The 19,331-nt window shown below is 33.9% G+C and overlaps 1 protein-coding gene across 2 annotated transcripts in view; it reads right to left on the bottom strand.

The window, feature by feature from the left end:
* The window catches only part of LOC140450304 (irregular chiasm C-roughest protein-like), a 518,835-nt gene that overhangs the window by 303,604 nt on the left and 195,900 nt on the right, over window positions 1-19,331 (bottom strand). For both annotated transcript variants that reach the window (XM_072543856.1, XM_072543858.1), the window contains exon 4: window positions 10,795-10,820. The gene's annotated coding sequence lies outside the window, so the exon portion shown is untranslated. The remainder of the gene's footprint in view (window positions 1-10,794; window positions 10,821-19,331) is intronic.

Below are 19,331 nucleotides of genomic sequence, written 5' to 3'. Positions count from 1 at the left end.
ATAAATAAAATGAGAGTTTAATGCGAAAATAGCTGGAAGGAAATACTTACTGTTTCGAAAATGTTTAGTTAGTGAAATATTGAGACAGTTTGTAGTATGCTCTAAAACAAAGACACTAAATAATGAACTTTTATGAGGGTAAAATTAAAAAGGTGAAACGAAAATCATTATGTTTAGTACATATATTTGAAAGTAATGTAAGCCAATGTAAGTCCATAATGCCAGTACATATATGGGAAATGAATCAATACTCACAATCTTAAGTACCTAGTTTTTATTATTTAATGATGGTAAATTTTGGGCTACCAGTTTCAAGGCTTACAATATTTGTCCCATTATCAGGCTCTAGTACGTTAGTCCTTATCGTCTAGATCCGTAACGTTTAGGTCCTTATCGGTTTGTGATCATCCAACTCATATCTTTGTCGAGTAATATACGTTAGTTGTTTAAACATACTGGAAGAATGGTAAACATTCATTTGTTAGTTCTCGTTATAATTGGATTATATCTGAATATCGTTGTAAAATAGTAATTGTTGTAGATAAAATATAGTATGCAATAAAACGTTATCGTATACCAATAATCATATTTGTGAGTTGTGTATAGTAGTTACTGTTCGGAGGATACTTGTAATGACTGCTCAGATGAGATTTATATATTTATGTATAGTAGTTGATGACCTACATTTCCGTCTTTCATGTCTGTTGTCGCTCATTCTTTGGACGTGTCCATACCAGCATAGTTGTGATGTCCTTCGTTATTCTGTGTTCTGTGTCTTACGATTCTTTCATTTCTTACTCTGACAAATTTCGTTTTTCCGACAGATTTTCTTTAGCGATTGTTCTGTACCATCTTGCGTCTGGTATACGTCTGCTATATATCTGATATGAGTTAGATCGCGTCTGTTATATGTTTGATATGAGTTAAATTGCTTCTGCTATACGTCTGATGTACGTCTGATATACGTCTGCTATACTCTGATATGCATCTGTTATACGTTTGATATGAGTTAGAACGCATTAGATTGCGTCAGGTATACGTATGCTATATGTTAGATCGCGTTAAATATCTGTTAGCTGATATTTAAGCATTGAAACTACGTTTTAAGTATATTAATATAGCGTGGTTGTCGTTTTAGCTATGTCTTTGCGTTTGTTTTTTGTGATAACATATTCATTAGCCCATCCTATTATATTTACCGCTTCATACGTAGTAATTAAACCAATAACAACAAAGTGATGAGATATGATATAGTGCTATTTTGGCAATGTTGCCATGTTTGATTTTATTGTTTTCATATTCGATATCCCATCCTCTTTCATTTGACGTCTCATACGTTAAAATCTGACTAATAACAACAGAGAAACAATATGGTGCCGTTTTGGCAATGTTGCCATGTTTGATTTTACTATTGTCATATTCGATATCCCATCCTCTTTCATTTGACGTCTCATACGTTAAAATCTGACTAATAACAACAGAGATATGGTATAGTGTCGTTTTGGCAATGTCTTCCGTCTTTTTTTGTGTTAACGTATTGGATATCCCCTCCTCTTTTATTTACCGTGTTACGCATAGTAATCTGACGAATAACAATGGAGATACGATATAGTGCCGTTTTGGCATTATCTTTGCTTTTGATTTTCATTTTAGCATATTGGCTACCACCTCCCCTTTCCATCGATACCTTGCACGTTGTTGTACGTTAAGCCGTTTCGACGTTACAAGCTTAGTGTCCTTTTGGCAATGCCACCATCTTTGTTTTTTATGTTAACGTATTTGTTGAGCCCTCCCCTTTCCATCGATACCTTGCACGTTGTTGTACGTTGAGCCGTTTAGACGTTAACAGCTTAGTAATCTGACTAATAACAACAGAGATACGATATAGTGCCGTTTTGGCATTGTCTTTGCGTTTGATTTTCATTTTAACATATTCGCTACCACCTCCCCTTTTCATCGATTCCTTGCACGTTGTTATACGTTGAGCCGTTTAGACGTTACAAGCTTAGTGTCCTTTTGGCAATGCCGCCATCTTTGTTTTTTGTCCTTACATATTCGTTATCACCTTCCCTTTCCATTGATACCATTGATAAGCATGGATTTTGCCAAAAATCTGTAGGTGCCTAATATAAGTACTAATACTAAGTACTAGTACTAACAAACTAGTACTACTTAGCATAATCAAAGAGAGAAAAATACAATACTTGGGTCATGTGTTGAGAGATGAAAGATATGAATTACTCCAAATCATATTGGAAGGTAAAGTGCAGGGCAAAAGATCAAGTGGAATACGCCAGAACTCGTGGCTGAAAGACCTGAGGAGATGACCGGAGACCAGAAAGCCTTCGAGCAGCATTTTCCAAAGCTACAATTGCCATTTGGATGGCCAACCTTCGAAAGGAGTCGGCGCAATAAGAAGTACTAATGATATTTACTATAAAAGATTATAGACGTTTACTATACAGGTTTTGCCTTCAGATGAGTGTATATTTTAGGTTTATCCCAAAACTGTATACAACTTTCTTAATCCAAGAGTTTTTTTTGTATAACACCTGTACTACATGGCTTACTCTTATTTTATCTATCAACTAATGCACTAAGTACAACTAACATGCAACAACATCACAGCACTATACTTTGATTTTTACACTTAACTGTTACACATTTACACTAACTTAAATGGTTTTGTCCTTATGAGTCTTCTCTTTAGTTCAGTGTTGTCAAGAAGCTGGAATGCCTCGACATTCACATGACAATTCAGCCTCTGCTTTTGACTTGCAGCTGTTCTCTTTATTACTTCGGTCACAGTTTCCATATCCAGGTCCTGGTGGAGGTTGCTGTTACGGATATACCAAGGAGCATCAACAATGTTCCTCAGTACTTTGTTTTGAAATCTCTGGATAATATCTAGATTACTAGCTTTGGCACAGCCCCAGAGTTAGCACCCATATACCAATACTAGCCTAAGTACTTGCTTGTAAATGGATAGTTTATTATGAATGGATAATGCTGATTTTTTTCCAATCAGCCAATACAATTTTTTATAGGTATCTAATATCAAGCTCCCCTCTTCTTTTTGACATGAACTTTCCAGCACAGCCTCGAGTCTAGGGTGATGCCCAAGTATTTGGCTAATGTTACATAAGGAACTTGTGTATCATTTATTCTAATTGGGAAATTTTCTATTTTTGTATTTGTAAAGTTATTGTTTGCAGATTTCTGCACAATCCAAGAGTAAGACACTTTAACAGGATTGAAGGGAAGAGAGTTCATAATGAGAATAGACTGGACTTGATCCAAATAACTTTTCCGATGATTAGGGCAAAAGCACGTTAAGCCAAATTTGTCACGTCATTCAGCATTGTGACAATTATAATTTTTTAGCGGCTCTATATTAATACTACATTATGTTGGTAATATACCTTTAAATAAATTTACGGTATTAATAATGCATGACTTTTGGCCGTGTAACAGGACTATTATATAGAGCATATTTCGTTCTTTGTCGAAAACACGCATTTGTAACGTCCAGAGAGTTTGAATAATACATCAAAGCAACTAATTATATTGAATTTTACAAAACACGTCTGAATGATTTGATGTAATAATATAATACAACGAGTAAATGTTTATCTAATTTAATTAATATTTAATCAGTTCAACAAGCTGCTATTTGAAATCAATGTGTTCATTGCCAACAGAAGTTGAATCTGTATGGCGACGATTATTTTCGAATAGAAATTGATATAAATGAAATGCGGTTGTTATAAATTGGGTAGTTATTTATATAGGAGTTAACAAAACTTCTTTTACGTGTTAAAAATCTATTGGCCAGTAAATTTTAATACAAAATGGGAGTGTTTTCTACGGCAACAGGGCAGAAATTAAAAAAATTAATTGGAAAACGAAAAAATTTTCTAATTTAAAAAAAATATAACTGGTATTGTGAGATACTGCAATGAAGCACTTAAAAATGAGCGTACCTGGTGGTCAAATAAACTTAAAAAAAAAACATAAAATTAACAAACTGTATAAGGATTACAAAGAAAATAAATTTGAGATAAATAAATAGTTATTAACATATAAGACAGAAACTTCTAAACATTTAAACTATTAATCGTATACTAGAGGTTAACTGAAACACAGCTGTATAAAACAATCTAATATAATAGAAAAATCGGCAGAACCCTCTGGAGTAATGGTAACATCAGTGACAGTGATAGTGGTCAGAATAACAAATAAGGAATTTGATCAAGCAATAGAAAAAATAAAGGAAGGATACAACGACAAGGACTTGTGATATTAGATGTGATATTAGACGATCAATTAGAAATTGATACTGGAATCAACCAGCTGGTGCAGTTTCACCACTTCTTATAACCTATTCGCATCTGCAACCCCGTCTAAATGCGGAAGGTACGAATGACATGAGAAATACTCACCATTAGCTCCTACTTAGATTTCCGCGTTAAGGATATCGAATACTCTGATTCCTGTAGCATGCCTGAAGTCTCTTTGGAGGGTTGATACAGACTTAGAAGACTTTCTTCTAATAAAAATTCTGATATATCTATTCTATTGTTTATTGATAACTCGAGGTCTACCAGAGCGAGCTTTATCCTGTATCGAAATTGTCTCCATAAGCGTATTCCATATACGTGAGACATCATTCCGAGAAACACCCACTCTTTCCACCACGAATCGCTGTAAATGGCCTTCTGCAACTAAAGCGATAATTCTTGCACGGTCCAACTCAGAAATTAAATTACGATTCATCATAAATCACGTTTTCACAAATTTTACCAGAATAATTTTTTCAAATGTTTACACCTTGGCAAAACCAGAACAATTAAAGGGGTATTTGAATAAAATCAACAATTAAAAAAGGTGTATTTTATATGAAAAAAGCCTATTAACAGGTTCATTGCTTAAGGCGCGGATCCGCGTCCAGGCCGTTCATTCCTCGGTGCTAACGGCGCGGATCCGCGCTTTAAACATTACTTCTATTTATAGTATGATATTTTATTAGCAAGAGAGTTGTGCGTTTATTTGCTATACCAGCATCTAAGAGTAGTATCAGGTAACGGAAGTTACTTCACAGTTGTCACTTTTGTTGTTTCCTTTTATTCTGACACGTGTTTGACTATTGCAATAATGGAGAACGCAGAGCCAGGTTGTTCTCAGCCAAAACGTAAAAAAATATCCGTAAAAAACACTAAAAAGTTAACAGAAGAAGAACTTGAATACTTTTTCATACAAGCAGATAGTGAAGATGAATATATTTCATCGGAAGACGAATATATTCCATCTATAGACGATGAGGATGGGGATGAGTTTGGTAAGTTGGAACCAAGTGAGTTTAAAAAAGTGTTAAAATTGTATTTTTATAGGTGACGACGATATTTCGGGTATTGTGTAAGCCATGCAAAACGAGGAGGAAGCGAATGAAAATTTAAATTCAAATGCAGAAAATCCACATACACATGAATTGCAAAATGATCATGATGAAATGAAACAATTTGAGTTTACTAGATGTTGCAACTTGTTAGTAGAGCCACCATAAAGTAAAACACCTTTTACTTACTTTCGTCTTCTGGCGGATGCAACTTTTTTTGAGCTGATTGTAACAGAAACGAATCTGTATGCTGAACAGTTATTCCTATCGGGTGTTGCAGAAAGATCTAGAGTAACAAATTGGAAAACACTCATTACCGAAGAATTACATAAATTTTTTGGGATACTCTTACACATGGGGATATGGAAAACCAACAGAACGCAAGATTATTGGAAAACTGATAGTCTTTTTTAATGTAAAGTATTTATAAGAAAATATGAGTAGAGACCCGTTTTTTGTTACCTCTTCAGTGTCTGCACTTTGCCAAAAATCCAGAGGTAGAAGTTATAGAGGACAAGCTATACAAAATTCGTCCATTATTATTTTATTTTCATCAAAAAATGAATGACATATATCAGCCTGACAAATAATCTCTCACTTGATGAATCAGTAGTTTTATGGCGTGGTCGTCTCTGTTTTAGAATGTAAATTAAAAATAAGAGCCATAAATTTGGTATAAAAATGTATGCACTTACTGAACCTAATTATTAGTTCAAAATATGAAAGTTTATGCTGGTAAATTTGATACTACCGCCGGAACAGACCATTCAAAAAAAGTTGTCATGGAATTGATGCACAAACATCTAAATGCAGGTTACTCGTTGTTTATGGACAATTTTTACATGAGTATGGACCTTGCCGAAACACTTATGAAGAATAAAACATATTGTACAGGAACTCTTTTGGGAAAAAGACAAGGAAATCCAGTAGAAGTGACTAAAGCCAAGTTAAAAAAAGGCGAGTCAGTAGCAAAATATAAAAACGGCGTTGTTGTTGGCAAATGGGTCGATAAACGGGAAGTACCTAATGTATATATCTACTGAGTTCAGCAATGTTATAGTAGAATGTGAGAACAAACGAAAACAAAAAAAACTAAAACCTCTTCCAATCGCCGAATATAATAAAAATATGAGTGGTGTTGATCGCAAAGATCAAATGTTATCATACTATCCTTGCGAAAGAAAAACCCTCCGCTGGTACAAAAAATTGGGTTATACATATACTACAAGTGATTTTAGTAAACTCTTATTTTTTATTTAACAAATATTCTGGAACAAAACTGTCTCTTTAGGACTTTCGACTAGAAATTATAAAAAATTTACTACGCTTTCCTCAGAAAAATGTTCTTAAAACATTGAATAGCTTGTCTGAACGGCATATTTTAAGCAAAATAGCTGAGAAAAATAAAAAAGGAAACAACCAACTCTTATCACTTTTTGTTGAAGCTTAGTTCCTAGCACCTGGTATGTTCCTATTAGATTACGTACGCAGTGAACCTGTTAAATATGTGATCAGGATACGGATATATAAAAGTGTAAAAATTGTGAATACGAGGGGTGATGCATAACTTTTGACACTACGTGTATATTGGTTGCTATATTGTTACAAAATTGGTTTGCACACTTCCACCATAAGTCTATTTAGAGCAGACACAAATACAATTATAATTCATTGTATTATTTGATAACAAATAGGCACTCGAAGAGGAAGTACAAGAATAAAAAAAAAACAAATATAAGTTATTTCTTATTAAGTGGCCACCTCACATGGAATTGTATTGTATGTTTGTTTAAGATCAACAAATACTCTCAGGGAAGTTAATCATCACATATCTAGAAAGTATGTTCGTTAGACTACATTTACTATTAATTAGTAAACTTTTTAATTACACTTTTGTTTGCAGCTGATTATTTTATAACATAAATTCCAATATTGTACATTTTTGCTCCCAACCTTAACGCTTAACCCTCAGTGAGTCCCAAACGCTCGTTATTAATTCATCGCCATTTTGTAATTCAAGCGTGTTTGTATGTATGTGTATATACGGACTTAAAATTCAAAAGCATTCCATTTCCTGAAAATAAATTTAATTGCGGTGGACCTACGACAACTTTTGCGTTAGAAATTAACGTGCAAGGGCCAGTTTAACAATTTTAATTAACTTTTTAGATTAAATTTTCCTCGCTCAGTCCATTATCCTCTTCATGGATTTCTCACACGCTAGCGAAGAGAGGAAATAAGACCGAGTCGATTTGAATGTTGTAAACAGAGGGGTTTGGAATAATGTAACGGGTCGGTTTTTGTTAAGTGGCACATTTTAACACTTTTCTGAGCTTTTCATTTTATTTAGTTCATATATTATTTCTGCTTTTACCTTTATAGACGTAAGTATGAGTGAAGTTTGTTTGTTTACATCTATACTGTTATTGTTCTCTTGTGGCCTAGGTAGCTTAGGGATGAGTGAGAAGATTTAAAAAATATTATTCTCCCATACATCCAATATAAGTTTTGAGTAAAGCAGAAAGAAGAATATTTAGAGCTTCTTCTTCTTTTTCTTCTCGTAGCACTATAAACCGGTGAGGGTCTTGGCTGACTGCACAACTTGCTTCCATCTCATATGATAGTTGTCGTCCATTGTTCTTAAATCTGACCATATGTTTATCTCTCTGCCGCATTCGTGGACGTCCTAAGGGCCTTCTTCCTGTCGGGAATTCCTCCCAGATTATCTTGGCAAGGCGGTTAATAGGGAGTTGTTAAAAAATTCGAGCAACCCCGTATAATATACTTTCAGTTAAATTTTACCCGACCTTAATCTTACACCCCTCGAGAGGGGCTACAGATAGTTGCGGACAGAAGACAGTCGAACCAAACAGTCTCATCACATCAACGTTACGATAAGGATGCTATTTTTAAATTCATCGTTTACAAAATATTTTACATGTGCTTTTTTTCTTCAATACAGTTTAGTTTAAGTGATTTGTTTTTGTATTATTACACAACGTGAAATTCAAATAATATTTAACTTACATCCCCTACAGGAGTCTACAGACATGTCCAGCTCATCTTAGACGTTGTGATTTAATTTTTTGGACGACGTCACTAGCCTTATATATCTGTTTGACTTCGGAATTTTTTCTCACTCGGTATAAGTTAGTATTCAGTTAGTGAAAGGGTCCTAAGATCATTTTGATCATGTTTCTTTCAAAATATTTGAATTCATTGCTTTGTCAGTGTCTACGTCTCACGCCGATACATGAGCACTAGTCTGATCGCTCTTTTATATATCCTGACTTGATGTTTGTGTTGGATTCTTGGATTTAACAGTACTGTGGAGGCTATACATACAACGGTTTGCTGCCTGAATTCTCCCTTTAATATCTTCCGTGATATTGTTATCTACGATAATTGTCGCTCCGAGATATTTAAAACTTTGTCTTTCAAACTTATCTAGGTCTAACGTTACATTTTGTACTATTCTATCTGGTTTCTCCGGCATTTCCTCTCGCTTCCAGATTTTCGTCAGCAGGCTACATATCCGCGTTGTCAGTGCTTCTCCCCCATGCTTGCTATATTTATTATTTCTCTTGCTATATTTATGATTTATGATTTCTCTTATTTTTCCACAGTGTGAGTCTCGCCAAGTCATTGACTTCCACTACCAATTCCACTTGTTCTTTATCATTTCCATCCGGTTCCTCATTAAGCCGCTCTCTGAAATGCTCCTGCCATTAATCTATCTTCGCCTGCTTATCTTCTATCAGGTGCCCTTCTTTACTCTTGTAGTAATTATATTTTCTTGCGCCTTGGTCACTGCTATTGGTAGTTTCTCACATTTTTTATTAGTATAATGTTCTTTAATCTCTTGGAGCTTTTTATCCATATGCTCCCTTTTTTCCTTCTACACACTTTTCGTTACTTGGTTTGTCCATATATTTTAGTCTTGGCTCGTTTCGTCTGTTAAGGCTTTTTTTTCAATTGTCATCAAACCATTCTTTATCTCTCCCCTTCTTTACTTGACCTAACCGCTTTTGAGCTGCTTCCTTTATAGCTTCTTCTATTATTCCCCACTCCATTTCGATGCCATCTTGATTTTCACTTTGAAGTAGTTTGGCTGTCACGTCTATTTTGTCCTGAGTGCAGAAACGCAGTTAGGTGTAAAGCCTCTCTTTTCATTTGGCACCGATTTCTAAAATGTTCGACTATTTGACAGTTGTCTACTTCTTTCTATTTCTTCATATTGCTGTAGTTCGTATTTCCATTTGTCTATTTAATTAGTTTTCTTGTTTTTCGTCGTGATATTTTATAATTTTCATTATTTTCTGCTGTGTCTTGTTGAAACATAATGTTTTTGTCTTTCTTTATAAAATCATTTCCTTGTTCGCATCCTGCTTTTTCCAGTTATTAGTTCTGCTGTTTATGTAATTGATTTTTTCATTGCTACATCAATGCTCTGGTCTACTATATTTAGATGTTGTTTCATTTTCTGTACGTAATTTTATTCTGTGGATTTTTACATTTTGCATTTTCTCGATGCTCCATTGTCCCAATCCTTCGTTGTTTCTGTGACAATATTCTTAACCTGATTTTTGGTCTCACTAGCAAATGGTCTGTATCTCCGTTTACTCCCCTGAGGTATTTTACATCCCAAATATTACGTTCATGTCTAGTTAGCAACAATTACGTGGTCAATTTGGTTCCGTATGAAGTTTTCATTAAAGACTTAAGTCTATTTGTGAATGTTTTTATGTTGGAACAAGACGATTAAAAAATTTACAAACAACCATAGGGTATAATAGAATGGAACTAACAGAAGAGTTTTTAACGCAATGGTTGCTCTATCTATTACATATAATTACATGATGAAATAAGTATAATGAGTGCAGTCCGGCAAAAAGACTGTTGTAATACCAAAGAAGATTTTCTAAAGCGATGAACTTTTCATGACCCCGGTTTCGTTAACGAACCAGTAAAGTTAAAAAGTCTAGACTGCAGGCCCTAAAACTATATAAAAAGCCACAAATATATGAATAAGAAGAGTTAACAAGATTCAGTATAAAATAATTATAGTTAAAAAAAAAACAAAAAACAAAAGGTAAAACGCACAAAAACACACTGCCTCTATTTTTCATAAATGTCTTTTAAACGTAAATGCTAATGTCAAAATATAAAAACTTTTAACTACAAAGCAATTCTCAACGTCCATTACACTATGTATGTTTCAGTTCTATATTTAGATCTAAACAAAATCGGACATCTTATCCATATTTATGAACACTATTAAATAATTCAGGCACAATATGCAATGGGGGACACTGGATTTCAGACTTCGTTTTGCGACAATCTAAAAATCCGATAAGACTGCGCCATAAAAATTTAATTTGAACTTTGTAACAACATACCTTTAGCATTAGAGATGTCCAGAAACCTGAAACAAGTGAGAATATTAAATAATTAATGATAAACACATAGTACAAGAGTAAAATAAAAATGTATAAAGCGCTAGTACAGGTATATCGACACAAAAATAATTTATCACATTAAAATAGTAACGCTAAAAGCAAATACAAAAATAGTTTGTCGTAGTATAATAAAAAAAAGTATAATAAAGAATATACACAGAAAACAGTTGTAAGGTTACACTGATATATTTCAGATATTTCTTTTATTGTTTATTTCGTAATTGCTTAATGACATAAATGATTTTCTTTCTCTTTCCATTTTTCCTTCAGATTAATTTTTCACATCTCTGACTCAATTTCTTTCCTTTAGTTTGTTCTGATTTTTCTTGGTCTCCTTTTTCCTAATTCTAGGAGTTGTGTTGATCCACTGTTTCTGCCCATGTGCGGTTTTAAGACAAATCTACCACCGCTGAACGACGTCGCCTACAGCTTTGGAGAGAAGAATGGGTTACCACCCACTAACATCAGAACCACCCACTAACGATAGGGCCATCCAAGTGGCGAAACATTGGCAATATCAAATGTAAAGAAGTGATACGGACACAGAAAGTAAGTAAGTATATATATCTTGAAAAGTCACGGTCACAGACAGCATACCTGTTCCAACCTTCTGGTTATTTTTGGGTTTTTTATATACACGTTATATATTAAAATAGAAGCTTCGAAATAACATTATATAATTCAGTTTAATGTCAAATAAACAATACGTGAGTTAATAGTGGTTATGCAAAAAATAAGACAAATGAAGGGTAGACACAATTTTATTTTACTTTGAAGCAATGACTTTTTCACATGTATTCTAAATTAAAATTCTATTATTGCTAATAGAGTTCAAATTTCAAATATATTCAATGCTGCTCTCATGAATTCAACTTGGGAAATTTTAAAAATAGTTTAGCCAAACACTTTAATATTACAGTTTACCGCTACGTCCTAAAATTTCGGCATGGAAAATTGTACAAAGACTTCGCTATATATCCAACCACATTACCAATTCTACACTAGATGCCTTTATAGTTTCTTTCATGTATGCATCATGTATATTTAATATTCCTTGGAACGCCAACTGAATATGCATAAAACAGATTTTTTTGGAATCTGCGAGGAAAATAATCAGCCATAGTTGCCAAAAATACCTGTTCGGAATTAAGTTCACCACTCTGTTGTTAAAATATTCATAACTGCCTTGGCTAGAATCGAGAAGTTGTTTTTGAAAAGCTTGGTAACTTCTACCAGCTACCCAGAACCGAATTGAGAGTTTGTTAGAAGTTAATATATTTTTATAAAAAAGAATTTAATATTGTGTATAGTATATTTCACGAATTTGAGACAATTTTGGATTATTGCTAGACACTCAACAGCCAATGGTCCACTCTACTGTACAGCATAAGAAGTTCAAAAATTCCTCTAGTAATGAAAATATTAAACAAGTAATTTTTAAATTAAAAAAAAAAAACTAAATACCATTCTACAAGATCCCAAAACAATTTAATAATAACTTTACACCAATCCATTGTGTTTTAATTGTTAATTTCGCGATGTGCAGAGTTCCGCGACTGCTACATATATACACAAACGGTGTCAAAACCACATACAAGATGTTTAAGAAGTTATAATTTCTCATAATATGATATATATATATATATATATATATATATATATATATATATATATATATATATATATATATATATATATATATATATATATATATATATATATATATGATTCTTTGTTTTAAAAATAAATTTTTTTTAACTAAAAAACTGATTTGTTCAAATTTAATCAGAGTATATGGAAAAATTGTTTATAAATAACAATTTGATAATGTTTATAAATCACATTTATTAATATAATTCGCTGTTGCGCGTCAAAAGGGGGATAAGTCATAAAACTTGGAAAATGGATAAATAAATTAACATTTTTTCGCTGAGTATTTGAGTATACGTATAAGAACCGAGTTCTTACACGAAAATACTTAAAATTACGCCTTAAACCTAATAGGTACTTGGTAGTGTCACCCTTTGTATCAACCTCTCGATAAAGTGACGCTTCGTGGTTATAATTTCATTAAAAATTTTTTTCTTCATGAGCTTCCAAAGATTTTCTATTGGATTTAGATCTGGCGAATTGCCAGGCCAGTCAAGCATCTTTATCTGGTTGTCAGCAAGGAACTGTGTAAAAGTTTTTGCCTTGTGACAAGACGTCGAGTCATGTATAAACGTAAAACTCTTATTCGGAAAAATACTCCTGGACATGGAGAAACATTTTTGTTTGCAGTATTCTCAAATACCGGTCCTGCCGCATTGTTCCTTCGACAATGACAAGTCTACTAGTTCCCTGACTTCTTATGATAGACCACACCATGATGCTCAGGGGTGCTTTACCGTCTTACAATATAATCCGCTTTGTATTTTCCCCAGGTCTTCTCCTCACAAATTTAGCTCTATCAATGAGGATCTGCACGGTAGATTCGTCTGAAAAACTACTATCCTCTACGATCTTGCGCTTCTATTTCCCATTGTTGTAAAACACGCAAACACACACACTAAGAAAAACAAACCTGGAATATTAATATTATTTTAGAATCATGAACAAACTGATCAACTGTAAACTACATAAAAGAAAAACAATGTTAAGTAATGTTATTTACTTGATTCCAATCATCAATGGTCCAATAATTAGCACATTAAAGCCTTTTTTCTTCATAGCTTATATGAGCTTTTTTGCAGGGCGACATGTCCCCAGATCCTTGATTCGCCGACGAGCTGTCATTGGTCAAATATTGATGCCAGACTCTTGCATTATTTTTGTTAAAATCCTTTGAGGTTGTTTTCTGTTTGCCAAGACAATATCTTATTTTTTCTTGCATCTCATGGTGTAATTTTTTTTCGACCACATTTTTGTTTGCGCCGTGGGGTTAAATCCAAATTTTTGTCAATTTTTTTCTCCAAAGTTGCTCGTGAAACTTTGAACTGAAAATTGATGCTATTTTTCTGCTGGAGTGATAAGTGCGGTTAACTATAGTACGGAATTAAATAAGTTACCAAAATTAAGAAACGCAGAACACTGCATTTCTGTAACTAGAAATTGATGTTTCCTGCCACCTTCTCGAATATGAGCCCAATCATGTGGATGGCTATGTATTAAAAACTTATGGTCAATAATTTTAAAATTTGCAGAGCATTGTAAAGCAGTTAAACAACCTGCTGTTATAAAACTGTATTTATTCTGACCAGGACAGCAGTCTAAATACATTATTAGGTATTCGACTTTAGGATCTAAATTTTTTGTTAGGTATTGATATATGCACGCAGGAACTTATTTCATTTCCGCCCCGTTTTGCTAAAGATTCATGCCATAAATAGCAGTGAGCTTGTGAGTTGTCACAGTCGTAACGCATTGCTGAAGATCAAAAGAACCAGTTTTAATTTTAGCATGATCCTAAGTCAGAAATTTACCTTCTTCTTTGCTGTTACAACCTTGATCAGCTTGTAAAAGGTATTTGTGATGAAAGAAAAAAGATTTATTTTTTATTAACTTTAGTGGAAATTTCTTACTATTTAAAAATGAAATAACAAGGATTTCGCTGGAGGAGGGTATGGAATCCACACACAATCTTCTCTTCTATAAATCCATTTCTATTTCCAAAATGAAAATATAAACCTCAAAATAAACGTATTTTTAACTAAAATTGTGGACAATTCCCATTAAAGTTTGTAAATAAGATTAAAATTCCACGAACAAATAACTTCCGAACAACATCCGTAGAAAAATTTCGAATAACTTACGTTTTGCAGATAATACAGTCTAATATAATACTTATTTTACTAAATAATCTTATGTTAGTAAAAGTACTAAAAATCTTACGAATAAAATGTCAAATATCAATGACTTTCTAAGAATTCTAAGCAGCACAATCCAACTGGTACGCGCCTGTTGCCCTTCAGTCGCACAAACGCCAAAATAAACAAATTGTACCTTTGAGATTATGTTAAAAGGGCCAATTGCGAGCTGGGCTAATTAATATATACGTTTGCGGTGGCAGGTTCTGCCCAGCCAGAACGAGTACGTGTATACACACTCCTGAAAAGGTTCTAAGTAGTTTTTGCAATTTGCCGTGACCCACCGAAGAGGAGATGTAATTAGATTTTAAAGGATTTTTAGGGCGAGTTGGGGACAACAAGATTTACGTCACTGGAAAAGCAAAAAGAGGTATGCGAAAAAAGGGAGCAGCTGACAGAATTTTACTTATTTGTTTTTTGAACACGTGTCGGCAGTGGAAATATTTTAAGTTTATTTTTAAAGGATTGCTTACCTTTTCAACATTACACATAGTACTAATGCCACGATATTCACGAAAATTATGCAATGAATTTTTGACAAGAAGAACATTACCATGTACCGTTGACCTGAAAATCCATAGCAAATTATAGTATGCGAAACTGATCGTTGGTGGTAGAATAAATTTATTGTGAGTAAGTCTTATTATTATTTGTTTTACCTATTTGGAATGGACTCACACAGGCAACATATTAAAGATTAGTACTAACAAACTTACGATTCTGTGATAAGGCGTCTGTACCATACCCTAAGAGTACTTGGATTTGCGTAAAAAACGATCAGACTAGTAAAAATAACCTTAATGAAGATGGACAATAGAGTCAGGATGGGGGACTAAAGCAACGAGACCTGCTGTCCACAACACTCTTCAATTTTTTGCTAGAGGCATTAATGAGAGAGAGAGTGGAATACGAACGAAAGGTATGATTTATGAAAACAAAAAACCAGGTCCTGGCCTTTGCAGACGATGTAGTGTTAATGGCAAGAACTAAAGGAGAATTGCTGAGGATTTTCAAACTCTTTGAATTAAAGGCTAAACAGTATGGACTGATTATTAATAAGTATATGAAAATAGGGTAGACCACTTATAAAGACACAAATTGAAGAATACCACAAACAACGAGAGTAAAAAGTATTGCGTCAAAAAGGTGTCAAAGTTTGAGTATCTAGGATTAACCCTAACAAGTAAAGGGGAAGAAAGTCAAGAAAACGAAAGTCAAGAAATTGAGAAGCGGATTTCGAGAGCAAGGAAGACAATCGGAGCTCTACACAAACTACTAAGAGCAAAGAACATCTCTTGGCAAAAAAGAGAGGCAAAATTGAGACTATCTCGGGATATAGCAGAGATCGGAAAGCTGTGCGGGAAACCAGAAATTAACTAACTGATCGTCAGGACAAAGAGACTTCTGCGAGAATGGCTGACGGAAGGTAGTCAAAGGACTAGATGCTGAGAGGGGAAGGAAAAAAGGGAAGATCATGATCGCAAAAAAAGTGGATATAAGCGTGTAAGGAAGACCTACCAACAATCGGGATAACAAATTGGAGAACTATGGCCACGGACAGAAGAAAATGGTGGAAAACAGTGGAAAATTTTTAAACCATCAACAACCTCCATTATAATCCAAAAGAAATAGATATTTAAAGGAGTACCAAATACGGTTGTATACAGTTCCCTGTCTTGCTTACCATAAAAATAATCTATGGAGCTTTGGCGGATATATAATAACCCCTTAAGTGCATCGACGAATGGTTTACACAAAGATGTCACAGTTTATGGTAAGTAAAAAACACAGCAGTGTCAAGAAAGCTTCAGAATATATAAAGAGCAAATAAAGGAAGTACTTCTTCTACTTGTAGTGCCTATCCGTTTAGGATATTGGCGACCATCATGGCAATCTGTATTTTGCAAACTACGGCTCTAAAAAGATTTGTGGTTGTTGTGTTGAACCACGCTCGTAGATTTTTTTAGGAAGTACACAAGTATAAATATCTGGGAAAAATAATGAGTATGTGGAAGAAATTAAGGCAATGATAGAACAAGGAAATACATTCAACAAAATAAAAAAAGTACTCTGGTGCACACAATACACTTACAGATTAGACTACTGAGATGCTACGTGCTCTTCATGTTATTATCTGACGTTGAAGCATGGACGTTAAAGAAAGACATTAGAAATAAAGTGAAAGGTTTAAACGATACAAATAACGTTAACCAAATACTACATACAGTACATTAATACAGCGATACAAAGAGCAGGACAGAAACATCTTACAAAAACAACAACAAAGAATAAGGGGTGGATGACACAAGATATACTAGACTTGATGGAACAAAGAAGAAAGATGAAGAATTACCTAGACAAATACAAAGAAATAAACAAACACATAAAAAAGAGAATAAAAGAAGGCAAAGAGGCGTGGATTAAAGAACAGTGTGAAGAAATGGAAACCTATGAGAAAAAGTACGATGCGTTCAATATGCACAAAAAAGTAAAAGAGATAACAGGAAGCATAAAGAAATGCCAAATAAGTAAACTTAAAGACAGAGATGGAAATCTTACTGTAGATCTAGGTAATAAAATAAAAAGATGGACAGAATACCTGAATGAATTATTTGAAGACGATAGAAACAACTTAACTCAGATAATCAATGCAACCGGGCCAGACATATTGAAAGAAGAAGTAGAATACGCAGTAAGAAACGCTAAAAATGAAAAAGCAAATGGGCCTGATGAAATTTCTACAGAACTGTTGAAGCTTTTGAATGATAAATCCGTAACCATAATATTACATCTATTCAATACAATATACAGTACTGGTATAATACCTCAAGAATGGTTGCTGTCTACGTTTGTCACCATACCGAAGAAAACTAAGGCAATGCAATGTTCAGATCATCGAATAATCTCCTTGAGGAGTCATCTGCTTAAAATATTTCTTAGAGTCATCCACAACCGAATCTATCAAAAGTTAGATATCGATATTAACGATACACAGATGAGATTCAGAAAAGGATTAGGTACAAGAGAAGCTCTCTTTGCCTTAAACGTCCTAACACAGAGATGTCTAGATGTTAATCAAGAGGTACACGCTTGCTTTATAGACTTTGAAAAGGCCTTTGACAAAGTACGCCACAATAAACTTAAAGAAATCCTGGCGGGTAAGAACATAGAAATACGTAAAGGAGTACCACAGGGTTGTATATTGTCATTGTATATTGTCACCACTCTTGTTTAATATCTACAGCGAACAAATATGCCAAGAAGCTCTCTCATATGCAAATGAAGGGATAATAGTCAATGGAGAAGTTATCAGTAACATTCGATATGCTGACGATACTGTGATAATGGCAGAACAGCGGAAGATCTACAACATCTGGTTGAAAATATGAATGAGATATTTAATAACTACGACATAAGAATGAACGTCAAAAAAACCTAATATATGACCTTCAGTAAGAATCCAATACATGACACTAGTATCGCAATAAACGGTATCCAACTCGAAAAAGTAAGCGAATACAAATACTTGGGAACCCTCATCAATGAAACAGATGACCAAAATCACGAGATAAAAAGACGTATTGAAATTGCCAGGTCTACCTATAAAAATGAAAAAATTATTTTGTAATCGTGATATTAGTATTCAGCTACGAACTAGAATGTTAAAATGCTATGTATTCAGTGCTTTGCTTTACGGTGTTAAGGCATGGACTCTTAAACAGAGGAATGTTAAAAATCTTGAAAGCTTTGAGATGTGGTGCTACCACCGTATACTAAAAATAAGATGGGTGGATAAAATTACAACTGAAGAGGTAATACGCAGAATAAATAACGATCCAGAAATTATACTGAGAGAGGACAAAAGTACACATTCCTACAAAATATAATTCAAGGAAAAATCCAAGGACGCAGAAATCCTGGCCGTAGAATAATGTCCTGGATGAGAAATTTAAGAGAGTGGTTTGGCTGTACCACTAACGAATTATTCAAAACGGCAGTAAATAAAATTAGAATCGCCCTAATGATATCCAATCTCCTATAGGAGAGGCACTCAAAGAAGAAGAAGAAAGGTTTTAAACTTTAAGCTTAAGGCCCTTTTGGCAGCCTGCCATGTTTGATTTTTCTCTCATTGTACTAGTTACCCTCTCCTCTTTTTAATGAGACCCCATAGGTCAAGATTCGTCGAGCCCTACTCATGTTGTGCGGCTCAAATTTCCTCAGAATCTAGGGAAAAATTGATTTAATTAACGAAATTTACTATTGTACAATGCCTCACTTTTCTCTAGATCTGGGGGGAATTATTGCGGTGGAATAATAAAAAACAAACTGTGCAGATCGAGTGAGAAAATTAATTTCCGACTGAGTAGACTGAGAAAATAAATGGAAGTTTTAAATATTATAAAGGGGAAAAAAAAGGGAAAAAGTCGGGGGGGGGGGGGCGTATTTCTGGTTAAACAATTTGATAGCTGGTTTGAATGTACTTACATTGACGTGTTTAGAGCAATGGCATCAAAAACACACATTGTTATGATTGCTAAGCTGCTTAGATAAGAAGGCATAAAGAAAAATAATAAATATCTAAAGTTGTTAATCATATCCCCATTTCCTGTATTGCATATATCTTGTTATATA

The sequence above is a fragment of the Diabrotica undecimpunctata genome, chromosome 9, assembly GCF_040954645.1.
Source record: "Diabrotica undecimpunctata isolate CICGRU chromosome 9, icDiaUnde3, whole genome shotgun sequence".
Classification (NCBI taxonomy): domain Eukaryota; kingdom Metazoa; phylum Arthropoda; class Insecta; order Coleoptera; family Chrysomelidae; genus Diabrotica; species Diabrotica undecimpunctata.
Note: the sequence above shows the minus strand (reverse complement) of the source record. Positions and strands in the feature narration are given on the sequence as shown.